The sequence below is a fragment of the Schistocerca cancellata genome, chromosome 6, assembly GCF_023864275.1.
Source record: "Schistocerca cancellata isolate TAMUIC-IGC-003103 chromosome 6, iqSchCanc2.1, whole genome shotgun sequence".
In the NCBI taxonomy this organism is placed as follows: domain Eukaryota; kingdom Metazoa; phylum Arthropoda; class Insecta; order Orthoptera; family Acrididae; genus Schistocerca; species Schistocerca cancellata.
Window position 1 is genome coordinate 309589063 of NC_064631.1, and position 18391 is coordinate 309607453.

General features: G+C 45.6%; 1 non-coding gene across 1 annotated transcript; it reads right to left on the reverse strand.

The window, feature by feature from the left end:
* Nucleotides 1-16225: 16225 nt before the first annotated feature.
* On the reverse strand, nucleotides 16226-16309 carry Trnas-gga (transfer RNA serine (anticodon GGA)). Its single transcript is given in 2 exon segments — nucleotides 16226-16260; nucleotides 16270-16309. It is a non-coding gene; the product is annotated as a tRNA-Ser (tRNA).
* Between the last annotated feature and the right edge of the window lie 2082 nt (nucleotides 16310-18391).

Here is an 18391-nt window from a genome sequence, read left to right on the forward strand (position 1 = left end):
AGAGGAATAGCTCACAACTGGTTCCTCTCATACTTTAAGAACAGACTTGACGCATGGTAGTGTCAAAGGCTATGATGTAGGGTCTGACTGTGGCACTGTTAATCTGGGCGAGTGCGGGTGGGATGACCAGGGATTAGTGGCCCAAGCACCGTTTCTTATGCAGGGTTTCCCTCCAAATTATCGTAAGGTGCATGTTCTCTGGTGTTTCGGCATATATTTGAAATTTAGTTTCTGCTATGTGTAGCTATAGTCAGCCAATACGAATACTGCTCATGCGACACCTGTTGCTGACACCTAATGCCGGCAGAAAGCGTCGGTTTTTCCAATTACAAACAAGTTACTTTAAAGGGGAATTTTATATGCCCATTCGATAGAGAGGACCCAAATTAATGTAGTACGATATTCATTTTTCGCGGTAGGTGTTAATAGGGATACTAAAAAAGGAAGAATAACCACTACTCTAGCAGCGACAGGTGTCCTGCCCTGTCGCGCGCTGACTATTACCCTCTCCAGCAGCACTACCCAGTCACTCCTGGATTACTGGCTATTCTTCGTGTTTTAGTGTTCCTGTTACTACATATCACCAAACCAAATATCGCACTACATTAATTGGAGACCGCTCAATAGACTGGGGATGTAAAATTTCTCTATAAAAATAATTTTGATGTAACTGAAAAGAAACGTTCGGCACTGGGCATCGTATGAAATACGTTATGAGCGGATTTCGTGCAAGCCGAAACCTGTTACACACTGGAAAAATTAAATTACAAGTATCCACGGAAACACCAGAGAAATTGCTGTTCGCTATTCTTGTGGGGGACATCTGGTATATTCGTGTATAAATGATATGATTTCTAATATGGTAGGTGCTTTTAAAATAAGTCTCTTGCCGATGACACCAGCGTAGTAGCAAAGGTGTTGAGTGCAACAAAGGCTGTGGGAGAATAGTGAGGATGAAGACATAATTTCATTACTTTTAGAAAATGAAGTTACGCTAAATTGATGTAAAACTCATTTTTTACAGTTCCTAACACACAGATCAACTAAAAGAGACATTTTTGATCACTCAGAATGACCATAAGATTAATGAGTGTAACCATTCAAAATTCATAGGTTCTCAGATAGATGATAAACTCTCATAGGATTCTGAATGTTCAGGATCTTGTTGAAAATCTGAATACAGCTTTATTTACCATTAGAATAGTATCTGCAGTAAGTGATGGTCCAACATGAAAATTAGTCTGTTTATTTTCATTTGCTTATTGCGTACGCCATTATTCTGGGGCAACTCTCCTCACAGACAAAGTGTAATTTTGGCGCAGAAACAGGCAGTCCCACGAATATGTTATGTAAGTTCGTGAACACTTTGTTGATCCCTGTTGCGCAGTCTGGGAATTTTAACATTCGCCTTTGAATGTATATTGTCGTTTTATATGCGTATTCAAAAAATGAGCAGCTTGCACTTGGTAAATACTAGGCAGAAATTCAGTCTGCTGTAGGATCGCATCTCCTTTACTCTTTCGCACAAAGTCGTGCTGCATTCTGCTCCATATATTGTCTGCCAGGCACTTTATTGTGAATAGCAGAGTAATCACGTGCTGTAGATGAAAAGCTGTCACCATAAGTAAAAAATGTATATTAGTAGTAGTCGCTCTTCCATGTCCAAACTGAAGAATTTGCTCATCGCTTATCCGTCTCCTCTGTTGGGAAGTTCCTCGAAAAAGTTAAGCAGTTTCAAGTATTATATTTTTCATGACTGTGGTAAATAATCGGCAGCTTAATTTTATGCACTATTAATTTTTGCGGTGTCAATCGTATGTACTGACTAATTCGAAGACCGTGGAGAATTTCCTCGTGTCTCATCCTTCCATTCTCTTTGAGAGTTCCTCGAAAAAATGAAGCAGCTTCCAGTGTTACGTTGTTGATTATTGTAGCATATACTCAGCAGCTTGTCGTCTCCGTTGGAGCCCTACAAATTTAACTTAACATATTCTTAATTTTTTATTATGACAATGTCATTTTCTGACTCGATCCAAGACGATGGAAATTTGCTCACGAGTGTGGCGCTACGGAACCTGGTGAGTAAAATGAAGATAAAAAATTAATAACTCTTCCACTAAAATGTGTTCGTGTAAGGGTGTGGGGGTATGTGACATGACCCTTATCGGCCTGTTCACCCTCCCACCTCGTAGCGATGCCTGTCACTCGGTTGCCAGCGCGTTCTCTGTCAGGCTGCTACTGCATGCTCTGCTTCTTCGAACTGAATGGTTGTGTCAGACCGGGGGTAAAAGTCGGAAGATGCAGCAGCTCACTGGCGCCACGAGGAAAGCCGCGCGGCGGGTCGGATACAAAGCGGCTAAGGCGCTGTCTGCTGTGCAGCACTGTGCTGGAGTTTATTGCCTGCTGGACAACGGGCGACACGTCGCACCGGGCTGCCTGTATAGCCAGCAGCCCGAGTGCCGACGAGGCTTCTCTGAAAGGACTCGCACACAGAGAGCGGGGGCGCTGCCCACACCGAGAATGGGGAAGTCTACGTCGATCTCTTTTACTGCCACGCGGCTTCAGCCCCCGCTGCAGGAAACTGCAATAGCGGCAGTACCAGGTATATGGAATACTGCAACCCTTTGATCTACTTTTCCGCTGGACGTAGCTTTTGTGGAACTGATAAATTCCAATTCACGTTAAACGTAGAATGTAATAGCTACTTGAAACCGTGTGACTATATACATTTAAACTATCTCTCTCTCTGTCTCTCTGTCTCTCTCTCTCTCTCTCTATCCCCCTCTCTGTCACACACAACACACACACACACACACACACACGTATATATATATATATATATATATATATATATATATATATATATATACTCCTGGAAATTGAAATAAAAACACCGTGAATTCATTGTCCCAGGAAGGGGAACTTTATTGACACATTCCTGGGGTCAGATACATCACATGATCACACTGACAGAACCACAGGCACATAGACACAGGCAACAGAGCATGCACAATGTCGGCACTAGTACAGTGTATATCCACCTTTCGCAGCAATGCACGCTGCTATTCTCCCATGGAGACGATCGTAGAGATGCTGGATGTAGTCCTGTGGAACGGCTTGCCATGCCATTTCCACCTGGCGCCTCAGTTGGACCAGCGTTCGTGCTGGACGTGCAGACCGCGTGAGATGACGCTTCATCCAGTCCCAAACATGATCAATGGGGGACAGATCCGGAGATCTTGCTGGCCAGGGTAGTTGACTTACACCTTCTAGAGCACGTTGGGTGGCACGGGATACATGCGGACGTGCATTGTCCTGTTGGAACAGCAAGTTCCCTTGCCGGTCTACGAATGGTAGAACGATGGGTTCGATGACGGTTTGGATGTACCGTGCACTATTCAGTGTCCCCTCGACGATCACCAGTGGTGTACGGCCAGTGTAGGAGATCGCTCCCCACACCATGATGCCGGGTGTTGGCCCTGTGTGCCACGGTCGTATGCAGTCCTGATTGTGGCGCTCACCTGCACGGCGCCAAACACGCATACGACCATCATTGGCACCAAGGCAGAAGCGACTCTCATCGCTGAAGACGACACGTCTCCATTCGTCCCTCCATTCACGCCTGTCGCGACACCACTGGAGGCGGGCTGCACGATGTTGGGGCGTGAGCGGAAGACGGCCTAACGGTGTGCGGGACCGTAGCCCAGCTTCATGGAGACGGTTGCGAATGGTCCTCGCCGATACCCCAGGAGCAACAGTGTCCCTAAGTTGCTGGGAAGTGGCGGTGCGGTCCCCTACGGCACTGCGTAGGATCCTACGGTCTTGGCGTGCATCCGTGCGTCGCTGCGGTCCGGTCCCAGGTCGACGGGCGCGTGCACCTTCCGCCGACCACTGGCGACAACATCGATGTACTGTGGAGACCTCACGCCCCACGTGTTGAGCAATTCGGCGGTACGTCCACCCGGCCTCCCGCATGCCCACTATACGCCCTCGCTCAAAGTCCGTCAACTGCACATACTGTTCACGTCCACGCTGTCGCGGCATGCTACCCGTGTTAAAGACTGCGATGGAGCTCCGTATGCCACGGCAAACTGGCTGACACTGACGGCGGCGGTGCACAAATGCTGCGCAGCTAGCGCCATTCGACGGCCAACACCGCGGTTCCTGGTGTGTCCGCTGTGCCGTGCGTGTGATCATTGCTTGTACAGCCCTCTCGCAGTGTCCGGAGCAAGTATGTGTGTGTGTGTGTATTGAAACGGAACTTGTTGTACCGTTCCAATGTTTTATTAAATTTCTAGCACGCAGAAATTATTAGCAAGAGTTTCTTCTCTTGCAGCTAATACCTCAGCTGGTCTACAAAAGGAGAGAATGGACTAAACAGTATCATTTATTGAATTTTTTTTCTGTTGTGTAGCATGTTTCCCATTTTCCTTTCTTTTATGCGGCCTGGACGGTATAAATGAGGAAATGTGTGAACTAGCAGAAAGCTTTAGGCAGAGATTGTAGCACTGCATGAATGGTCATTCTGTGGTAGGGTAGCACCAACCCCCAAGCATGAACAAGTTTAGCAGAGACCAAGATTGCAGGTCAGGACAAAGATGACACGTAGGCGCGCGATTTGGCTCTGTCAGGTTGGCGCGCCACCCCCACCACGTTTGTAAGCGGAACGGTTAGGCGAATTCCGTTGGAAGAGCACTTGTTCCTGTGCAGCAGTGCGGTACAGACGCAGAAGTTGGAGCTCTGCACTTTACGGCAGTATGATGTAAGGTATTGGAATGTTTCAAAACTGCTGCTGATTTAGGTCAGGATGGTGGAAGCAGGTGTAACATTACCGGCAAACCCCCATAATTGAATTTATTTTCGCTATTTGCTTTAAATTTCCGTAAGAACTTTGGGTTTGTGCCTTGCACAAGCATAGACCATGGGCCCTAAGCTCAAGGGCGTATTTTGGGTCTAAATGTGAAGATAGTTATTTCATTTCATGCCTTTTTGTGTGCTCTCTTCTGTATAGTAAAGTTTTGGGGGATTTTTATGACTTTTTCGATGTTTTCTCTGTGTATACAATTTCCCGCCATGTGGACAGTTGGAGTAACAGTCATGGCATTAAAGTATAGATCGGTTATCGCTTAGATGTTCAATTAGCTTCAGTACAGTTTCACTAGTAAATTAGTTCCGTGATTATAAATACCTGCCTAAAATTAAATTTGATGTTAGGAAATGTGGGCGGGCTCATTTTGGTACGAAACGGGATCAACGGTCATTTATAAGAAAACAGGTCAGATTTATCAATATGAGACCCAAATGAATAATTAAACAGTAGTGCACTACTGCAATGAACGGTCGAGTTAATCTGATGTGTCAAGATTTCGTGAATTTTCCATGCTTTGACTTACTCCAACTTAGCCACGTGTGCGAGCCGGAACGAATGTTAGTTGGTAGATGTGCGTGGGTCCTCCTCTTTAAACTTTTTGCCTTGCTAAGAATGAAGTTTACTGTGTAACTTGCGGAGTACAGTACTGTTTACCTGGTAATGAGATCCGATTTTGCCCGCATTGATACTCGTGTGATTTTGGCACCACGTGATAATAGGTAGATGTTCTTGAGTTCCTTCAATCACGTTGCTTTAAAATAATGGAGCTTGCCGCGAAATGTTCAGTGCGCGATACAGTTTATTAGAGAAATTTCCGTTTTTCAGTATAATTTGTGCTGCTATTAAGACTTGCATAACTCTCCCCGCCACGTGGTACAAGGTAAACGTTATTGTGCTCCTCCAATCACTTTGCTTTAGAATAATCGTGGCTGCCACGCAACCTTCAGCGAACGATACCGTTTATTAGAGAGATTTCCGATTTTTTTATTGATAGTTCTGCTATCATTAACATTCGTGTAACTTTACCGCCATGTGGTACTAGAAAAGCGTTCTCCCGCCACTTTACCTTTTGCTTTATAATGATGTTTACCCTGAAACATGCATAGTAAGGTACTATTTACACTCCTGGAAATGGAAAAAAGAACACATTGACACCGGTGTGTCAGACCCACCATACTTGCTCCGGACACTGCGAGAGGGCTGTACAAGCAATGATCACAAGCACGGCACAGCGGACACACCAGGAACCGCGGTGTTGGCCGTCGAATGGCGCTAGCTGCGCAGCATTTGTGCACCGCCGCCGTCAGTGTCAGCCAGTTTGCCGTGGCATACGGAGCTCCATCGCAGTCTTTAACACTGGTAGCATGCCGCGACAGCGTGGACGTGAACCGTATGTGCAGTTGACGGACTTTGAGCGAGGGCGTATAGTGGGCATGCGGGAGGCCGGGTGGACGTACCGCCGAATTGCTCAACACGTGGGGCGTGAGGTCTCCACAGTACATCGATGTTGTCGCCAGTGGTCGGCTGAAGGTGCACGTGCCCGTCGACCTGGGACCGGACCGCAGCGACTCACGGATGCACGCCAAAACCGTAGGATCCTACGCAGTGCCGTAGGGGACCGCACCGCCACTTCCCAGCAAATTAGGGACACTGTTGCTCCTGGGGTATCGGCGAGGACCATTCGCAACCGTCTCCATGAAGCTGGGCTACGGTCCCGCACACCGTTAGGCCGTCTTCCGCTCACGCCCCAACATCGTGCAGCCCGCCTCCAGTGGTGTCGCGACAGGCGTGAATGGAGGGACGAATGGAAACGTGTCGTCTTCAGCGATGAGAGTCGCTTCTGCCTTGGTGCCAATGATGGTCGTATGCGTGTTTGGCGCCGTGCAGGTGAGCGCCACAATCAGGACTGCATACGACCGAGGCACACAGGGCCAACACCCGGCATCATGGTGTGGGGAGCGATCTACTACACTGGCCGTACACCACTGGTGATCGTCGAGGGGACACTGAATAGTGCACGGTACATCCAAACCGTCATCGAACCCATCGTTCTACCATTCCTAGACCGGGAAGGGAACTTGCTGTTCCAACAGGACAATGCACGTCCGCATGTATCCCGTGCCACCCAACGTGCTCTAGAAGGTGTAAGTCAACTACCCTGGCCAGCAAGATCTCCGGATCTGTCCCCCATTGAGCATGTTTGGGACTGGATGAAGCGTCGTCTCACGCGGTGTGCACGTCCAGGACGAACGCTGGTCCAACTGAGGCGCCAGGTGGAAATGGCATGGCAAGCCGTTCCACAGGACTACATCCAGCATCTCTACGATCGTCTCCATGGGAGAATAGCAGCCTGCATTGCTGCGACATTGTGCATTGTGCATGCTCTGTTGCCTGTGTGTATGTGCCTGTGGTTCTGTCAGTGTGCATTGTGCATTGTGCATTGTGCATGCTCTGTTGCCTGTGTCTATGTGCCTGTGGTTCTGTCAGTGTGATCATGTGATGTATCTGACCCCAGGAATGTGTCAATAAAGTTTCCCCTTCCTGGGACAATGAATTCACGGTGTTCTTATATCAATTTCCAGGAGTGTATTTGAAAGAGCCCCGATTTTATGGATAGTTTTGATGGCCCTGATAGTTGCATCATTTCCCAGCCACTTGGTGCTTAGTGAACGTGCGTGTGTGCCCCATTTTACATATGTGTGAACAGTAAATGTGTCTGAAAATTATTTGCACCAATTTACGGGCTACAATCAAGCCAGCTATATTAAGTAGGGAATGCTGGGTCCTGGATTGTGATAGTGTATCTTTATAGTCTTAACACATAAAGGAATCCGAATTGCCACACCAAATATAAGCAGACAACTTGCTGTATCCTCATGAAACACATGTTAGCATATCGTGCATCCTGTTGGTACTGACCAGTATACTTGACTTCTCGATAGCTGGACTTGGTCTGCATTTCAGTTGTAGTATTTAGTAATAATAACCGAGCGAGGTGTCGCAGTGGTTAGCACACTGGACTCGCATTTGGGAGGACGACGGTTCAATACCGCGTCTGGCCATCCTGATTTAGGTTTTCCGTGATTTCCCTAAATTGCTCCAGGCAAATTCCGGGATGGTTCCTTTTAAAGGGCACGGCCGACTTCCTTCCCCATCCTTCGCTAATCCGATGAGACCGATGAAATCGCTGTCTGGTCTCCTTCCCCAAACAACCCCATATTAATAATACGAAAGCAAAGCATGGGTCTAGGCATGACTGAGTGGTTGAACATGTACTTACACTGAAGCCAGGTCAGCACTCCGTAACCCCCTTCCCACAAAAAATGGTTCAAATGGCTCTGAGCACTATGCGACTTAACTTCTGAGGTCATCAGTCGCCTAGAACTTAGAACTAATTAAACCTAACTAACCTAAGGACATCACACACATCCATGCCCGAGGCAGAATTCGAACCTGCGACCGTAGCGGTCACGCGGTTCCAGACTGAAGCGCCTTTAACCTCACGGCCACAGCGGCCGGCCCCTTCCCACAATTGCGTGGTAATAACCATAGGCTTATTTTGTTAGAGAGACCTTCCTTGAGAGCAAATAGGGCTGATGCCCTTGCAGCTGTATGACTTTGGTTATTGCTTAGTACTAACGTGTTAGCAATTGTCGTGTTATCATTTAGACAATAAATTCCAATCAGTATTGAACTGCCAATAGTTTTCCCTCAAACCTGTCATCAATAATTGAAAGCCATAGTGAAGTTTCTAATAACTCAAATGCCCCAGTACAGATAATTAGAAATTAATTAATCTTCCCTAAGAGATGAGAGAGAAATGAATCCCATTAGCTAGTCACATGTTTGATTTAATCGAGAAATGTTGAAAGATCAGATGCCCCCTGATAAGCTCTGTTTAGGTGCTTCCTGTAGCGGCTTTTATAGATGCCTTATCCGTTGCCTTTATAATTTGGTGTGTTAATTAAACCACCTAGTTGAAGAATTAACACCCCAGTATTAAGTCTCGGGCCTATTGTTTCGTGAACCACACGAATTTTGAGCCAAAGCTAGAGAGGGCGACTTGCATAAGCTCTGGACTCGTTAAGTAACGGTAATCCTCCCACTGGGTAGAGTTCTACTGATACTTAACCCCCACACACACCCTAATGGTTACGTTGCAATATAGTGATCCAAAACATTATGGCCACCTCCTCGCAAGCGTGTTGGTCCATTCTCAGCAGTGGTTCTACGTGCCACGGATTCTACAAGTACTTGATGTCTATCCCGGGGTTTGCGGCACCAGATGCCTACATACAGGACACACACTTCCCGCAATTTACTGGCGGCAGGTTAGTGGACCAGGGGCTGGCACCCGATAATGTCCGAGTTGGGTTTCATCGGATTCAGGTAAGTCGAATTTAAATTCTAAGACATCAATATGAGTTACTATCACGCTCCTCAAACCATTACAGCACGATTCTGGTCTCGTGACACGCGGAGTTATCCTGCCAGAAAATGGCATCGCTGTTGGGGAAGACATTAATCATAAGGAGTTACAGGTTGTCTCTAATAACGTTCACGTTGCCTTCGATTACTTACGCAGATCAAATGGAGCCCAGGTGAATGTTCCCCTCAACATCGTATTGCTCCCACCGGCCTGCGTCCGTGGAGCGCTGGCGTGTTTTGAACAGCCGATCATGTGGATGAAAGCGTCATATGTGGACACGGCCATCGACCTGATTTGACAGTAAATGGGGTTCATCGGACCAGACGACACGATATCATTCTTTCGCGGTCCAATCTCGATGATCCCGTCCCCACTGTAATCACAAGTGACGATATTGTTGGTTCAACATGGGAACACGTAAGGGTCCTCTGCTGCAGAACACCATGTTAAACCCAGCGAGCTGAATGATGTGCTCCAAGACACCTGTATCTGCGCCAGCGCTGTACTCAGTCGTCAGAACTGCCACAGATCGCCCCACCCTACTTTAGAGAGCCGGCAAGTTCTACATTCTGTAATGATGCTTGGAAGTCCAACTTCTGTCGCCTGCTCGTGGTTTCAGCATTCATTAACCACTTTCCAAACATGCTCACGACAGTAGCGCGTGAACAGCCAACCAGCTTAGCCGTTTCCGAGGCACTGGGCCACAGAAATTTGGCTTTTGTCAAAGTCGCTTAAGTCGGTGGATTGCCGCATTTTGCCACTTTTCCTCGCTAAAATTGTTATCCATTCGTCTCTGCTCCGTTCGTATACTTCTGTTACCGCGTCACATACCCTCGGTGGCACCAGGCAGTATACAACCTCACGGTGGGCAGTGGTCATAATGTTTATTTCGCACTCCATCACTGCTTGAGTCATGAAACAATTTGTAGTTCAGCCTTGCTAGGGTGTATGAAAGATCGTAGTGGTCAATGACTCAAGTTCTTAGGTGTGGGACTGTTAACCATACTTTCAATGTTTGTAACAGGCTAAGTGTTTCACATCCATATTCGTTATTTTGTTTTCAATTTTCTTCATCGCCAGATATTTGAAGTGTTGCAAACGCCGCAAAGGAACATCAGAATGTAGTTTGCTAACATTTTTATATGTCACAATGGGGGTAATGGGGTATTTTACTCAAACAGTGTATTTGTGTAAATAGTTATGCATATGTATATACACAATTTACTTGAAATTTCTCGGCGTGTTAGTGCTCTCTTACTGCCAGGGTATATATATATTTTGTTTCAGATAACGAGTAACACATGCGGTAAGTTTGGCTGAAATTACTTCAGACTTCACACAGGTAGTGTAACATGTTACAGTCGTTGCATTACCAACCCCTGTCGTCTAGGGATGAAACGCGTGGGGTCGGTCACCAACGAGCCAAGCTACCCAGAAAACTATGGGTTCAATGTAAGTATCTACCATAGCAGAATAATTTTTTATCTTACGGCGTTTCATCCCCACCCCCAAAATTGTAGTGTATAATACCCCACAGCCTTTTAATACAATTAATTATAGAAACTATAAAACAAATGAGTGATATTTCTCCAACCTACTATGTAATTCTTCTACATTGCCCCGTTTACAACCTGATTCGTAACAACACAGTTGATCTTTGCAGATAGTAAATGATGTTTACCAAATGAAATCTAAATGGTTCAAATGGCTCTGAGCACTAAGGGACTTAACATCTGAGGCCATCAGTCCCCTAGAACTTAGAACTACTTAAACCTAACTAACCTAAGGACATCACATACATCCATTCCCGAGGCAGGATTCGAACCTGCGACCGTAGTGGTCGCGCAGTTCCAGACTGAAGCGCCTAGAACCGCTCGGCCACACCGGCCGGCAGTTAAATTTATCCAGTAGTTTAGGGTTACACACATATGCGAATACTATGATTTTTACTAATATACAGCTTTAATTAGCTGTTGACAATGATTAACATGCTTAATTCTAGATTAATTGTGAGAAACCAGTTCTAATGATTTTATCACCATGATTTTCGCCAATATTTTAGAGAGAATAGTCTATTTGCTGATCTGTAGCGGATAAAGTGTTTGTTTAGCAAATACAAGTTCCACTGTTTTAATTTCTTTTAATTTTATTTATTTGAATATCAACTCTTTCCTAGTTTACATGCCGCAACACTGTCCTCAATCGCTCATTCTTTTGTATAGATAGTCTGCAGATTTGCAGTACTGCTTTCTCCTAGCTCTCAGGCTCACACTTTATGGAAATGCACTAGTGAAGGGCCATAGGAGGAAGCAGCACATTCTGGAGAGTTATTATTAGCGAGAGCAGAATATGTTCGATGAAGAGTCCTGGAATCAGCTGCTAAGATTTATTAGGTGAAACGTGCAACTGCTTGAAATTCGTGACTGGTTAAGGCAAGTCGTGCCCCAAGTGATGCATCAGGTGTACTCCATAAAACCGAGAGTGAGTGATCCCCAGTGAATGACGAAGACATTCTGCTGGTATGGAAACCTTAGGACGCGTCACTCATTTCTGACTGAGGTGACGAAAGTTATGGGATAACGGTATGCAAGTATACAGATAACGTTAGCATTGCGTACACAAGGTACAGAATTGCATTGCATTGGTAGATCAGTCATTTCTACTCAGGCGATTCATGTGAAAAGGCTTCCGATGTGATTATGGCCGCACGAAGAGAATTAATTGACTTTCAACGTGGAATGGTAGTTGGACCTAGACGCATGGGACATTCTATTTCGGAAATGATTATGGAATCCAGTATTCCAGGATCCATAGTGTGAATACCAAATTTCGGGTATTACCCGTCACTACGGACCACGCTCTCGCCGACGGCCTTCACTTAACGACCGATAGCAGCTGTGTTTGCGTTGTCACTGCTAACAGACAATCAACACAAGTTAAAATAACGGAAAAATTCAATTTGGGACGTATGACGAACGTATCCGTTAGGACAGTGCGGCGAAATTTGGCGTTGATGGTATGTGGCGACAGACGACCGACGCGAGTCCTATTGCTAACAGCATGACATCGCTTCCAAGTCCCCTCCTGGGCTCGTTGAATCCTAGACGACCAGAAAACCGTGACCTGGTCAGATGAGTCCCGATTTCATTTGGTAAGAGCTGATGATAGGGTTCGAGTGTGGCGCAGACCCCACGACTCGATGGACACAAGTTGTCAACAAAGCACTATGCAGCTGATGGTGGCTTCATAAAGTATATAGAGGTGGAGCCCCTCCACGCCCACACTGGCATGATGGCCAACTCAAAAGGTCTACAGCCATCTCTGCGTAAGGGTTAGCTTTCACTAAAGTGAGGTGTCGCAGGATGTGGGTACTGCGACGTTTGCGATTTGGTCGATGTGGAACGAAGGGTAGCGGTTAGAAGGGCAGAGGGAAAAAAGTGCCAAGGCAAGAGCCAAGGGAAAAAAAACCCTTTGCGATAGTTAGGTCGGGTGGTAAGAGCAGTAGCGGATGTCTTGCTGCCAGTGATAGGTCGTGCAAGGGTAGGCTTTGTTATTAATATCAAGCAAGTCGATGCCTTAGATCTTGTGCGGTGCTGTTGCTCGGCGGCTGCCGCTGGGTGCCGGTGTTGAACTCTCGATCAGCGTCAGCAACATGCAACAGGTTTATCATCGTTTATGTGTCCGATAGGTCATATATCGGATGCACACTCGTGGACTGTTTACAAGGACTGGACTGGGTCGTCTGGCCCGATCATTGACTGGAGGCGGTTATGTTCGGCTAATTGGAGACCATGGACTTCACGTTCCCAAACAACGAGAGAATTTTTATGGATGACAGTGCGCCATGTCATTGTGCCACAATTGTTGGCAACTGGTTTGAGGGACGTTCTGGACAATTCGAGCCATTGGTTTGGCCACCCAGATCCTCGACATGAATCCCTTTGATCATTTATCAGACATAATCAAGAAGTCATTTCGTGCACAAATTCTGCACCGGAACACTTTCGCATTTATGGACGGCTATTGAGGCAGCATGACTCATTATTTCTTCAGGGGGCTTCCAACGACTTGAGTCCAAGTCACATGGAGTTGCTGCACTACTACAGGTAAAAGGTCGTCCGATACGACTTAGGAGGCATCCCATGACTTTGGTCACCTCGCTTTATTGTCAGACAAGCATCCTAAGTACCTTAACAGATGAAGTCCTGAGAAAGTAATGATCGGTGCGAGGGGGACTACACGTGTCCTTTCGCATTTGAGATCATACTACAGTTGGCTCCTTCATTTAACTGAAGTGGACATGGCGGAGCAATCCTATCGTCTTATAAACTACTGGGGTGCCGCATACGTGCCAGAACTTCCTACTTCCTCTCTTATTACTTGTTAAAAAAGACAAAATAGGAATCCAAATAAATGAAGGGGGCAGTCATCAGTGTAGTCACTATGCAGTACCTACGAATATAACCTGAGAAAAATATTTCACACGTAATAATAGCTATGAAAGGCACAATATATTGGTGATCTTTTAGCTTTTCGTGGACTTGAGTGGAGTGGGAGGAGCCAGCGGTTCGCGCGGTTGCTGTAAAGGAGAGGGAGGTATCGGAGAGGGTATTCGGGCGGTGACCAGGAAGAAGGAGAAATCAATTCAGACTCAAAGCGTGGAAGTATGCTGGTCCCCACATTCTAGACATCTGCATGCATAAAATGAGCGTTTCGCAGCATCGGCATTAGGTACCCTTCATCATTTTAATTGAATTAACTGTGGGTTCTGGGAGAAACATTGTAAATTAACTAAATAAACACTGTTTTTAGCCTGATTTGGGAATCAGTAATGTACTCCAAAATGGGCTTATAACCCGAAACCTAGCTTGTCCAATAACATTAATAATAAATTTTGAAACTAGGCTAAAAACAGTGTTTGTTTAGTTAGGTATCTTTAAGGAGAATATTACCACCTGAGGCATTCGGTGTCCGATTTAAGAATACTATCGTAGCTTTCCGGTTTTCAGTTCATAGTCCCTATGAAACGATTTAGCTACAGTGAGATCACGTTATTCAAAATTAATAATTTTGAGTCCGTTTTCCAGCTTCTGTCCAACTTTGTCAAACGTACATCAGAATACACTTGATTTTATTAAAAAGCGTGGAATGTGTAAGTTATGTTGATTTATGGCCCATGCCATTCATGTCTTTCGAAAATAAATGTGTCGTTATCTTGAATATCACGTGTTATTCGATAAGAGAGTGTTTCTTAGGCCACTTGTATTAAATTTATTAATCAATGTGGTGAATAACAGGAGTACTCTTGGAGTAGAATACATGATGTAACCTTCAATTTCAATGAAATGAAATAATTGTGTGTCATGGATAAATAGGGTCCCGCCCTGGGGAAATTCAGCCATCAAGTTGCATGTTTTTTTTTTCCATTGGCGCCACACTGGGAAACCTGCGTGTCGATGATGAGGGCAACACAACAGCCAGTCCCCGAACGGAGAAGATCTACGATCCTGCCCGGAATCGAACCTGGGCCTGCTTCATAGTAGTTAGACGCGTTGACCACCCAGCTAAGGGAGCGTTTAGATTCTGTTGCGTTTAAGTTTACAGTACTGTAAATGAAAGGTGGTTCTGTGTAGTAGAAATATTCGTTAGAGGTACCGACATACCTGCTAACCAAAGGGCCATGCTGTAGCTTCTACATCTACTGACTGTTATGTGTTCACAGTTAAGTGGCTGGCTGGTGGTTCATCGAAACATCTTCCTATTATTTCTCCATTGTTAAAATCTCGAAAAGCGCCCAAAATCAAAGAAGACTTAACGTTTTCCATGCAAGTTCTGAGTTCTCTTACCTTTCACGATGATCATATCCCCCTATATAGGCTGACGTCAACAAAGTATTTTCGTATTCAGAGCAGAAGTTTGGTGATTCTAATTTTAGGAAAAGATCTTACTGTAACGGAGAACTCCTTTGTTTTCACGACTGCCCTTCTTTGAACATTTTCGATGTCCTCTGGCAATCCTTTTCGGTACGGATCCCATACCATGTAGCAGTACTCTACAAGAGAGCAGTAAAACGTAATGTAGACAGTCTCATTAGTAGACCTGTTGCATCTTCAAAGTATTCTGCCAATAAGGCTCAGACGTTGGCTCGTTTTCCTCAAAACGTTCGATTTTAAGTTGTTTGTAACTGTAATGCCAAGATCTTAGCTGAATCGACAGCGTTTAAATTTGTGTGATTTGTTGCATAACCGAAATTTAACGAATTCACTTTACCACTCATAAGGATACTCTCACACATTTCATTATTTAGAGTTAACTGCCGCTTTTCGCGCCAATACAGATGTCTCGTCTTAACCACGTAGCCATTTATATTTATTTTCTGGAGCCTTAACTAGACTGTAAAAGACAGCATCGTCTGCAAGCAATCTTAGATAGCTGCGCGTATCGTTATCTAAGTAGTTTATATAGATTAGGAGCCACAGAAGAAGACCCGTAACGCACTCTTCGGGATCGCCGGATACTGATTTCCTTTTATTCTATGACGTTCCGACAGTTACTACGAACTGCGTCCATTCTGACAAGATTCCTCGTACCCAGTCGCACAACTAAAGTGATACTCCATAGACACGCAGTTTGATTAGGTGCCTCTTATGAGGAACTGTGCCAAAGGCGTTCTGGTAAGCAAGAATTTAAAATGAGTTTGAGTTCTCATACTGATAGCACTTATTACGTCGTGGGATAATGTGATTCATAGGAACGATATTTTCTACCCCTTTGCTGACTATGTCTCAGAAGAGTGCTTCTTCTACGTAATCCAAAAATGGTTCAAATGACTCCGAGTACTATGGAACTTAACTGCTGAGGTCATCAATCCCCTAGAACTTAGAACTACTTAAACCTAACTAAACTAAGGACATCACACACATCCATGCCCGAGGCAGGATTCGAACCTGCGACCACAGCAGTCACGCGGTTCCAGGCTGTAGCGCCTAGAACCACTCGGCCACCCCGGCCGGCTCTTCTACGTAATTCATATTGCTCAAACATAGTGTACGTTCCAAGACCCTACTTCAAATCGACGGCAGTGATTTAGGTCTGTAATTCAGCGGATTATATCTATTTCCTTTCTCGAGTTTTGGTGTGATCTGCGCAACTTTCTAGTCCTTTCTCTTGGTTCCCGTACTAATCGATAGTGTATTGGGAATGTGTAGTAGGTGATGGGAAACGAGCTATTAGTAAGCATCTTATTTCGTTGAAATATACGAGAGGTTTTCAGTAAGTAGTAAAATACTTTTTTCTCGGACAGTTTAGATTGAAAAAATGCGGAACTTGTTGTGGGACATCGTGCAATACCCTCGCTTCAGCCCCCATAGTTTAATGAAACTCCGATAGGTTGTGGCGCTAAACCTAGCCCCCAAAATAGTTCCAACCAGAGAGCTATAACTGAATTTATTTTTTTCGGAAAACTAGACCATCGCAGATATTTATAGGCACTTCCAGAATTCCAGAGACCAGGCAGTGAAAAAGCTGTGCGAGTCATTGGGCGAGGCGTCTGTCATCATAACAACAAGATCGCACAATTCTGTCCAATCTCCGGCGAGCCGGCTGGCCGCAGACAACTGTGACTCATACGATGTTGGAACGTGCGGACACTCCCATTCCAGGGTCTAACAGATCAAAAACAAACACCTCGGTTCATAACTGTACTTCTCTGTTGGTAATGGTGACACACTCGTTCACCAGCTGCTTTACTCGAAGGTGCATAACGGCTAGGTTTCTCGCCGCGTAACAGAAAGGCTATAAAGAGCAACGGAGGACCATCTGTGCGGAGTTATTTGTACTTTACATGGCCGATCGTAACAATTTTTGTCGAACATTGTCACGTGCTATGAAACGTGGGTTGATCATTTCGAACCGGAGACGAAGGGGCAGTGCATGGAATGGCGCTACATCACCTCTCCTCGGAAGAAAAAGTCCGTAGCCACTCCCTCAGCCGGAAGAGGTCATAGAGACGGTCTTCTGGGACCGACGCTTAATGTCTTCCGTCATGGTGCAATGATCAACTCTGAAGTGTACTGTGCTACCCTCAGGAAATTGAAGAATCGACTTTAGCGGGTTAGATGCCACGAAAATGCAAACGAACTTTTCCATGACAACACAAGGCCTCACACCATACTGCACTCACTACAGGAGCTCACAAAACTTAATTGGACAGTTCTTCTCCTTCTTCCCTACAGCCAGGATTTCGCATCTTCCGACTGCATCTACTTGGCCTGAATAGAGGATGCACTCCACGTGGAGCAATACACGGAGGACGCGGAAGTTACTGATATAATAAGACGTTACCTCCGACGCCGAATCTAAAGTGGTATCACGTGGGCATATAGGATTTCCCCGTAAGGTCGCGTAAGACCGTGGCATTAAACGGAGATTATGTTGAATAATAACATCTTATAGCCAAAAGAGTGTGAAATACACTACTGGCCATTAAAATTGCTACACCAAGAAGAAATGCAGATGATAAACGGGTATTCATTGGACAAATATATTATACTAGAACTGACATGTGAACATTTTCACGCAATTTGGGTGCATAGATCCTGAGAAATCAGTACGCAGAACAACCACCTCTGGCCGTTATAACGGCCTTGATACGCCTGGGAATTAAGTCAAACAGATCTTGGATGCCGTGCCCATGCAGCTTCAACACGATACCACAGTTCATCAAGAGTAGTGACTGACGTATCGTGACGAGACAGATGCTCGGCCACCACTGACCAGACGTTTTCAATTGGCGAGAGATCTGGAGGATGTGCTGGCCAGGGCAGAAGTCGAACATTTTATGTACCCAGAAAGGCCCGTACAGGACCTGCAACATGCGGTCGTTCATTATCCTGCTGAAATGTAGGATTTCGCGGGGATCGAATGAAGGGTAGAGCCACAGGTCGTAACACATCTGAAATGTAACGTCCAGTGTACAAAGTGCCGTCAATGCGAACAAGAGGTGACCGAGACGAGCAACCAATGGCACCCCATACCATCAAGCAGGGTGATACACGCCAGTATGGCGATGACGAATAAACGCCTCCAATGTG